Raw genomic sequence first — 7795 nt, forward strand, 5'->3', positions numbered from 1 at the left:
CGGGCAAAGCCAAGAACCCTCCTGGTGGAAGCTCCACTTTGGGGCTCACCTGCCCTGCATCAGGATTACAGGTGGGAGCGTTGCGGAGTAGAGCGATCCGCTGATACTGCCTCTGGTCTGCATTGCGGAATGGCGGGCGGTCGGGCGGGGGCACAGAGCATAGCTTCAACCTTTGTTCTTGGGGAGAGGACAAGGGGAAGGGGTGATTCCAGGGACTGAAAAGTGGGTGGTTTCTGGCTACCTAGCATCTACTTCCTCTCTTCCCCATGCAAAGAGGCTGAAGTGAATGGTGTCAGTCCTTGCCCTCCTCAGTTAAGGGGCAGACACTATCTGAGATTTAAATCCTGTCCCCACCAGCAGAGGCCCTCTGAGGCCAGTCCCGCCCAGGGACACTGCCAAGGGCTTCCTGGCTCTAGGACCGCCTTGGGTTTCTGCCCCTTCAGGCTGCTTCTCCAGTCCTCCCAGTGAGCCTGTGTCCTCCTCAGACCCTTTGGCTTCTGTCTGCAAAGTAAGTTTCTGTCCTAACTTAGGGAGTGATAATATTCAGAATTTCTCTCCATTTTCAGGGTTGAGATTTTGGCGTTAAAATCACAAACCCAAATAAAAAAATAAATAAGTACAAATAGCCTCTAGTCTGTATTCACATAAATAAATAACTGAATGAGTGACTAAATGGGGGGAAGGGGCAACTCTTTTTTTCTTTGAGGCAAGATCTCACTCTGTCGCCCAGGCTGGAAGGCAGTGACATGATCTCAGCTCACTGCAGCCTGGCCGACAACTCTTTCTTGCAGAATTCCAATTAATACATGCGGAAGGAATGAGAGACATGGCAAATCACCACTGAAACACTACTGCAGTCATTGCTGCAGGCAGGGTCCCCAGATGTGGCAAAATTAGCTGGCAAAGCTTAAGGAGAAGCAGGATATCTGCATAGTCTCAAAGCATCTCTCCCAAAATAGATGTTTATCAATAACAAAGGGAAAAATAGTAACTTTGCAGTGAAGAAAACTGGCATCACCACCTTAACCACGTGACCCAGATTTACCTCTCCAGAAACGTGTTGACAGAGGAGGCGCTGGGAAGAGCGCAGCACCCTGGAGGTTTTCCTGCCCAACAATGCACAATCTCATTATGAGAAAACATTAGACAACCCAAATGGAGGAACATTCCTGCAAGATAACTGACCAGTACCCTTCAGAAGTCTCAAGGTCACAAAAGACAGGAAGACTAAGGAACTGTCACAGATTAAGGAGACAATGACTCCTGTCACGTGAAATCCTGGATTAGATCTTGGGACAGAGAAAGAGCATCAGTGGAAAAACCAGGGAAACATGAATAAACTTTCTAGTTTAGTTCATAGTACAGTGCCCATTTTACTACCTTATAGATTACTTCTCCATTAGAGTTGTATTACGGTTATGTAAGAGGTTAATATAAGGGGTACTGGGTGAAGGGTTCAAAGGAACTCTACTATTTTTGCAACCTTGTCTGTCTAAAATGATGTTGGCCGGACATGGTGGCTCACGCCTGTAATCCCAGCACTTTGGGAGGCTGAGGCAAGTGGATCACTTGAGGTCAGGAGTTTGAGACCAGCCTGGCCAACATGGTGAAACCCTGTCTCTACTAAAAAAAAAAAAAAAAAAAAAAAAAAATTAGTCGGGCTTAGTGCCACGTGCCTGCAATCCCAGCTACTCGGGAGGCTGAGGCAGGAGAATCACTTGAACCCGGGAGGCAGAGGTTGCAGTGAGCCAAGATCGCGCCACTGCACTCCAGCCTAGGTGACAGAGCAATACTCCATCTCAAGAAAGAAAACAAACAAAAAAGATCTTAAAATAAAAACTTTAAAAAGTACCTTGATAAGAAAAAAAAAAGCAAAATTTGTTACTTGGTAAAAATGACTAAAGAGCTTCCTGACAAATGTTTATATGTAAAATTTCACTTGGGAAAAATATACTTTGTAGAAATAATGACCACGAAAGTAGACTGACAATGGGATAAATGGTTTAACGAAAGTCAACTGACAATGGGAGAAATGGTTTAAACCTGAAATGAGCAAAATCACTGGATATTGAATCAAATCTTTGTTGCAAAACTTAATAGAAAGTAATGAATTACAAATAAAATTCAGTAAAGGAAAAAGGAAAAGGAGGGAAAATGAAATCATTCATAGAAAATCGATTACAGGCTTAAATTTCTAAATGAAAAGATTTTTTCTTCGTATGCAACTAAAGAATGTGATACATTTGTGACCATAAGTTCCTAAACAGGGCATATCAAAACATTCTGTTTTAGTTTGTTTGCTTAAGATACCTAGATGTGTGGTTCAGGAAGAATGGACAAAATATGCAAATTCCATGCTTCAAGATCCCACAGTGCTTTAAAATATGAAGGGAGAGGCTTGTTTCCGTATAAGGTCTAATAGCATTGCCTGGACAGGGACTTATGCCCAGAATGACTAAAGAAATTAAGCCCCAGGAAGCATGCAAGTAAATTACATCATCAAGCCACAATTTCTGTCCTGAGTTATTTAATGAAAAAGTAAATAAATAAATAAAAGCACCAGGTCTCCCCCTCCAGTTGCAGGAGTAGAGGGTCTAGAACGATAATGTCCCATACAATAGTCACTAGCCACATAGGGCTATTAAATCCTTGCAACGTAGCTAGTTTGAACTGAAATATGCTGTCAAACACCAGATTCTAAAGATATACCGTTTAAAAATGTGACTATCTGTTACTGAATTTCATATTGTATGTTAAATGGAAAATATTTTTAGTAAGGTAAGTTAAATAAAACATATTACAATTCATTTCACCTGTTTTTACTCTCGTGTGATTAATAGAAATTTTTAAATTATATATGTGGCTCATATTAGATTCCCACAGAACAGCACTGACCTAGAAGTTCTGAGACAAAGTTCTGTAGGCTATGGACACCCTCTTTCTCCGTTATTTGTAAAAGGCCAGCCTTGACCCTTCATTGGTCTAAGAATTACTTAGACCCTTGAAGATTTCCACCTTCCAGCAGAAGCAATGAAAGCAATGCTGGTAACATCTAAAATAAAAATCCAAGCCATGTCCTGTAATTCACAACCTCCTTCTAGAGAGAAATTACTATTTCTGAAACGAAACAAAACAAAACAAAAAACTGCTTCATGGACTCTTTGATTACGACTTGCTCTGATAAGCTAGTTACCTACGAACCTCCACCTCTTGGTTGACTGCTGATGGTTAGGAAGCTGGTGACGTCGAACCAGACTTTTTCTTTAAACATTTAGCCTAACAATTATTACCAAGTCCAGTAGTTATCAAACTGCGGCATGTAACAGAATCACCTGCAGAGCTTGTTAAAACACAGATTTCTGGTCCCTATGCCAGAGTTTTTTATTCAGTAGGGATAGGGTGGCGTCTGAGGGTGTATTTCTAGTGAGTTTCCACATGAGGCTCATGTTGCTGGCCCAGGGACCATGCTCTGTGGACTGTTGCTCTAATAATTCACCTTTCCCATGAAATGTCCCTATCTAGAGTAAACCTTTGAATTGGCCTATTAGAGATCTTTTCCCAATATACAAGATTGTAATTAAATGTTGGCACATAGCCATAAACAAATTATCTGACAAAACTTCGGTAACCCAAGTTGGTCTGGGCATGGCACGTGATAAGACATAAGCCAGTCTCTCTTTGTGTACTGCAGTTTCTGTCTCGTTGTCGTTGGAATGGTTAATTTTCTATATCAACTTGACTGGGCCACAGGGTTTCCAGATATTTCTGGATGAGATTAGCATTTACACTAGTGGACTGAATAAAGGAGACTGCCCTCCCCAATGTGGGTGAGTCTTATCCAAGCCATTGAAGGCCTGACTAAGAACAAAAGACAGGGTAAGGGAGAATTCACTAGCTCTGCCTGATGGTCATTGGGACGCTGGTCTTTTCCTGCCTTTAGACTTGGACTCAAACTGGAAATTATACCATCGGCTCTCCTAATGCTCAGTCCTTCGGACTCATGCCGCAACACATCATCAACAAATTACATCAATTTGTAATTCTTGAGACTTCTCAAACTTCGTGACCACATGGCCCAATTCCTTATCCCTCTCTGGAGAAGGTAACACCGTCATTAAATGAATCTGAAAATTCTGACAGATAGGGGAGTCACCTTGATTTAAGCAAATCTCCAAACAGAGTTAGCATTAGAAAACACATTCTTGGCTAGGTGCAGTGACTCATGCATGTAATCCCAGCACTTCGGGAATCCAAGGCAGGAAGATTGCTTGAGCCCAGGAGTTCAAGACCAGCCTGGACAACATGGCAAAACCCCATCTCTACAAACAATGCAAATAAATAAATAAAAAGAAAGAGAAAAATAAGGCCAGGTGCCATGGCTCATGCCTGTAGCCTGTAATCCCAGCACTTTGGGAGGCCAAGGTGGGCGAATCACCTGAGGTCAGGAGTTCGAGACCAGCCTCACCAACATGGTCTCTACTAAAAATACAAAAATTAGCCAGGCATGGTGGCTGGGACCTGTAATCCCCGTTACTCAGGAGGCTGAGGCAGGTGAATCATTTGAACCTGGGAGGCAGAGATTGCAATGAACCGAGATCACACCATTGCACTCCAGCCTGGGTGACAAGAGGGAAACTCCGCCCCTCCCCAACCCCACAAAAAAAAAAAGGAAGTAAGAAAGAAAAATAAGCCAGGTGTGGTGGTGCACACCTGTGGTTCTAGCTACTTGGGAGGCTGAGGTGTGAGGATAAATTGAGCCCAGGGAGGTCGAGGCTGCAGTGAGCCATGATCATGCCATTGCACTCCAGCCTGGGTGACAAGAGGGAAACTCTGTCTCAAAAAAACAGGAAAGAAAAGAAAAGAAAAGCCAGGTGTGGTGGTGCACACCTGTGGTCCTAGCTACTTGGGAGGCTGCAGTGGGAGGATCAATTGAGCCTAGGGAGGTCGAGGCTGCAGTGAGCCATGATCATGCCACTGCACACCAGCCTGAGCAATAGAGGGAGACCCTGTCTCAATAATAACAATAATTTCTTGATGAGAAAACTTGATATATGCATGATATTCATTGAATATTTGTATTTATGAACAGACTCAAAACATCCACCAGGTCAAAATGGAAATACAATGTGCCCTTTACTTACACTTCACATCTTAGCCCTTGTTGGTACCCCATACCCAACAGAGATCCTTTCCCCTAAAAAAGGGGAAATCACCCTCCAGCAGGCCCCTGGAGAAGCCTTCCCCACTCCACACAGCTAGGCAACCATTGCTCCTCAATGCAGGTAGAAGACTTAGCTACATGGATACCTCCAGCACCATGATGTCCAATGCATGAGTCACATGGCCCAAGGCAGCGAGCTGCTTGTATGGCAGCTAGAACTCACTGCAAAGCCTCCTCTTGATCTTTGAGGCCCCCCTCAAAACTGGCGGCCTTTCAAGTCACCTGATAAATGGATCCAGTGGTATTCTCATGAGTGAATCTACTATGAAATAGAAGAGGCCTAACCAAGTGCTGTGCCTGTCTCTTAGAGGTAGGAGGTGCAAGCTTGAATAAGTTAATGGCTTTATCTTGAAAAGGATGCCTCATCATGCCCAGACCACCAGACCTCTAAAAACTCTACCAATGTGGCAGGCCCCTGAATCTTTTCTAGGTCTATCTTCCATCCTCTGGAATTCATGAGTCTTACCGAGGCACCCAACCTACTCACCACTTCTGCTCCCCAGCTCTGACAAACATGATTCACCAACATAGGGAGCAGCCTGATGTTCCAGAGCAGGGGTCAGCAAACTTCCTGTAAGGGGACAGATTGTAAATACTTTATTTTGTTGTCACAGCTACTCACCTCTGCCATCATAGAGTGAAAGTGGCCACAGACATTACTGTACATAAGCAAAGGAGTGTGGCCGTTCAAATAAAACTTTATTTACAAAAACAGGCAGCGGGCCAGATTTGGCCTACAGATCTGAGTTTGCTGATTCCTGTTCTACAGAACAGCCAAATGATTAAGGACCCTTTGGACTGTATTATGACAGAGAATGAATGATTATTAAAGGCCTGGGGCCATATCATGAATGTATACTGACTCTTCCAAGGGAATAGTTTCTGAAAAGAACAAATTTGCCAGATAAATAGTACACTAATTTTCAGAGGCTTTGTAGGTCTGTTCTAGTAAAGGTGCAACATCTGGGCCTAGCAGCTGTGATTGGAGCTACCACTTAATTAAGATTACAATAGATCACTGTCAACCACCATGACCTAACTGGATTTGCAGGGATCAGACTGATGAATTAAAAAGAAATGTTAAGGGGATTGACACCCCTGCATCCTTTAGTCCTGGAGAATGGTGCTAATCTCTACCACTGTGACATGGCCTTGCACAGGGGACACACAGCGTCCTATAACCTGGACACTATATGTCCCTACTCTAAAAGCAGTCATGGTGGCATCAGGGGTCCCATGGCATTATCAGTTCAGATGTTATATCTAACAGCCCTCAAAAGAGCTCTGGATTCCCTTCTTCCTAGCATAAAATTATTCTGGTAAGTGACCACATGTCTCTTCGGAGAAGGATTCAGGGCAATTGCTACTGTCTAAAGTTGCCATGGTGTTGCAGAGTCACTCCTTAAAAGGAACTATCTCTCCTCAATCCATAGACTCTGCGTCTTAGAATATTTCAGATTTAGAAACTGAGTAAAAAATGTAATTTTTCATCATGCCAGCTGACATCGTGCCAGCTGACATCACTCACCCATTCTTGATCATATTTTGTATAAGGCAAAGCAGTGACCTCATTGGCTGCCAGTCTCATCCATAGGAATGTCGTGGTCTATTGGCCATTGCCACAGATCGCTGTGGAAAAGGTTCCCCTGGTCACCATTCCAGCTTTGCTTCCCGTTACACGAATTATGTCTACCTTTCCACTGAAGATTAATTGTTGCCATCTATCCTCTGCTATTCTGAAATTCTATCCTCACCATTGACACTATGGAGCCCGGTTCAATAGAGCCACTTACCCTACAACGAACCCCAGCCTACAAAGGTCACCACCACTGAGCTTCCCAAAAAGGCCAGTGCCACCTCACTAGCACATTTCTTATTGCTATTATGATGGGAAGACCTCTGGACCCTCTGGAGAACAACAGAAGCTGGTCCATATAATGAATTCATGCAATCATACCCACCTCCACGTGCCTTTTGACTCATTCTTCAATACTTTGCCAAGGAAGTTCTGGCATCCCCACCTCATTTACTAAAGACCATCATTTTTCCAAGCATCAGCTCCAGATGTCCTTGCCAGGATGCTAAATTCTGAGTCATGGGACAGTGTCTCCAAATCATTACTCCTCCTTTCCCAATCTTTTTCCCACAACTCCCAGTGCTCCCTCAAGATCCATTCCCAGACATGTTCTCCCTGGACATATTAGCCAGGTCCCGAAGCTGCTGTGAACAATTCCTTGGGAAACTACAGCAGGAACCATGTTGAGATTTGATTCTATTTATATTCATTGTCATAGAATCCTTGAGGGGTGGTGGCAGTAAATCCTAGGAGGACAGGTACTATCTTGTGAAGACTCAACCTCAAGAGGGAAATCAAGAAGATAGCAGAGTAGGAAGTGACAGGAATCTGTCTCTCTACCTTTACCAGAGCACAGGAATTCAGTCACTGGTACCTAGAATGCAATGATAGATACGGCAAATGTGTTAAAAATTTATTTTCTCAAGGATCATGAGAAGTAGTTTGCTTTTCCCTAGTAGGACCATGAGTCTACTTCCACAGTTTTGCTCCAGGGATAT

This window comes from Pongo pygmaeus, chromosome 7 (genome assembly GCF_028885625.2).
Source record: "Pongo pygmaeus isolate AG05252 chromosome 7, NHGRI_mPonPyg2-v2.0_pri, whole genome shotgun sequence".
Taxonomy (NCBI): Eukaryota; Metazoa; Chordata; class Mammalia; order Primates; family Hominidae; genus Pongo; species Pongo pygmaeus.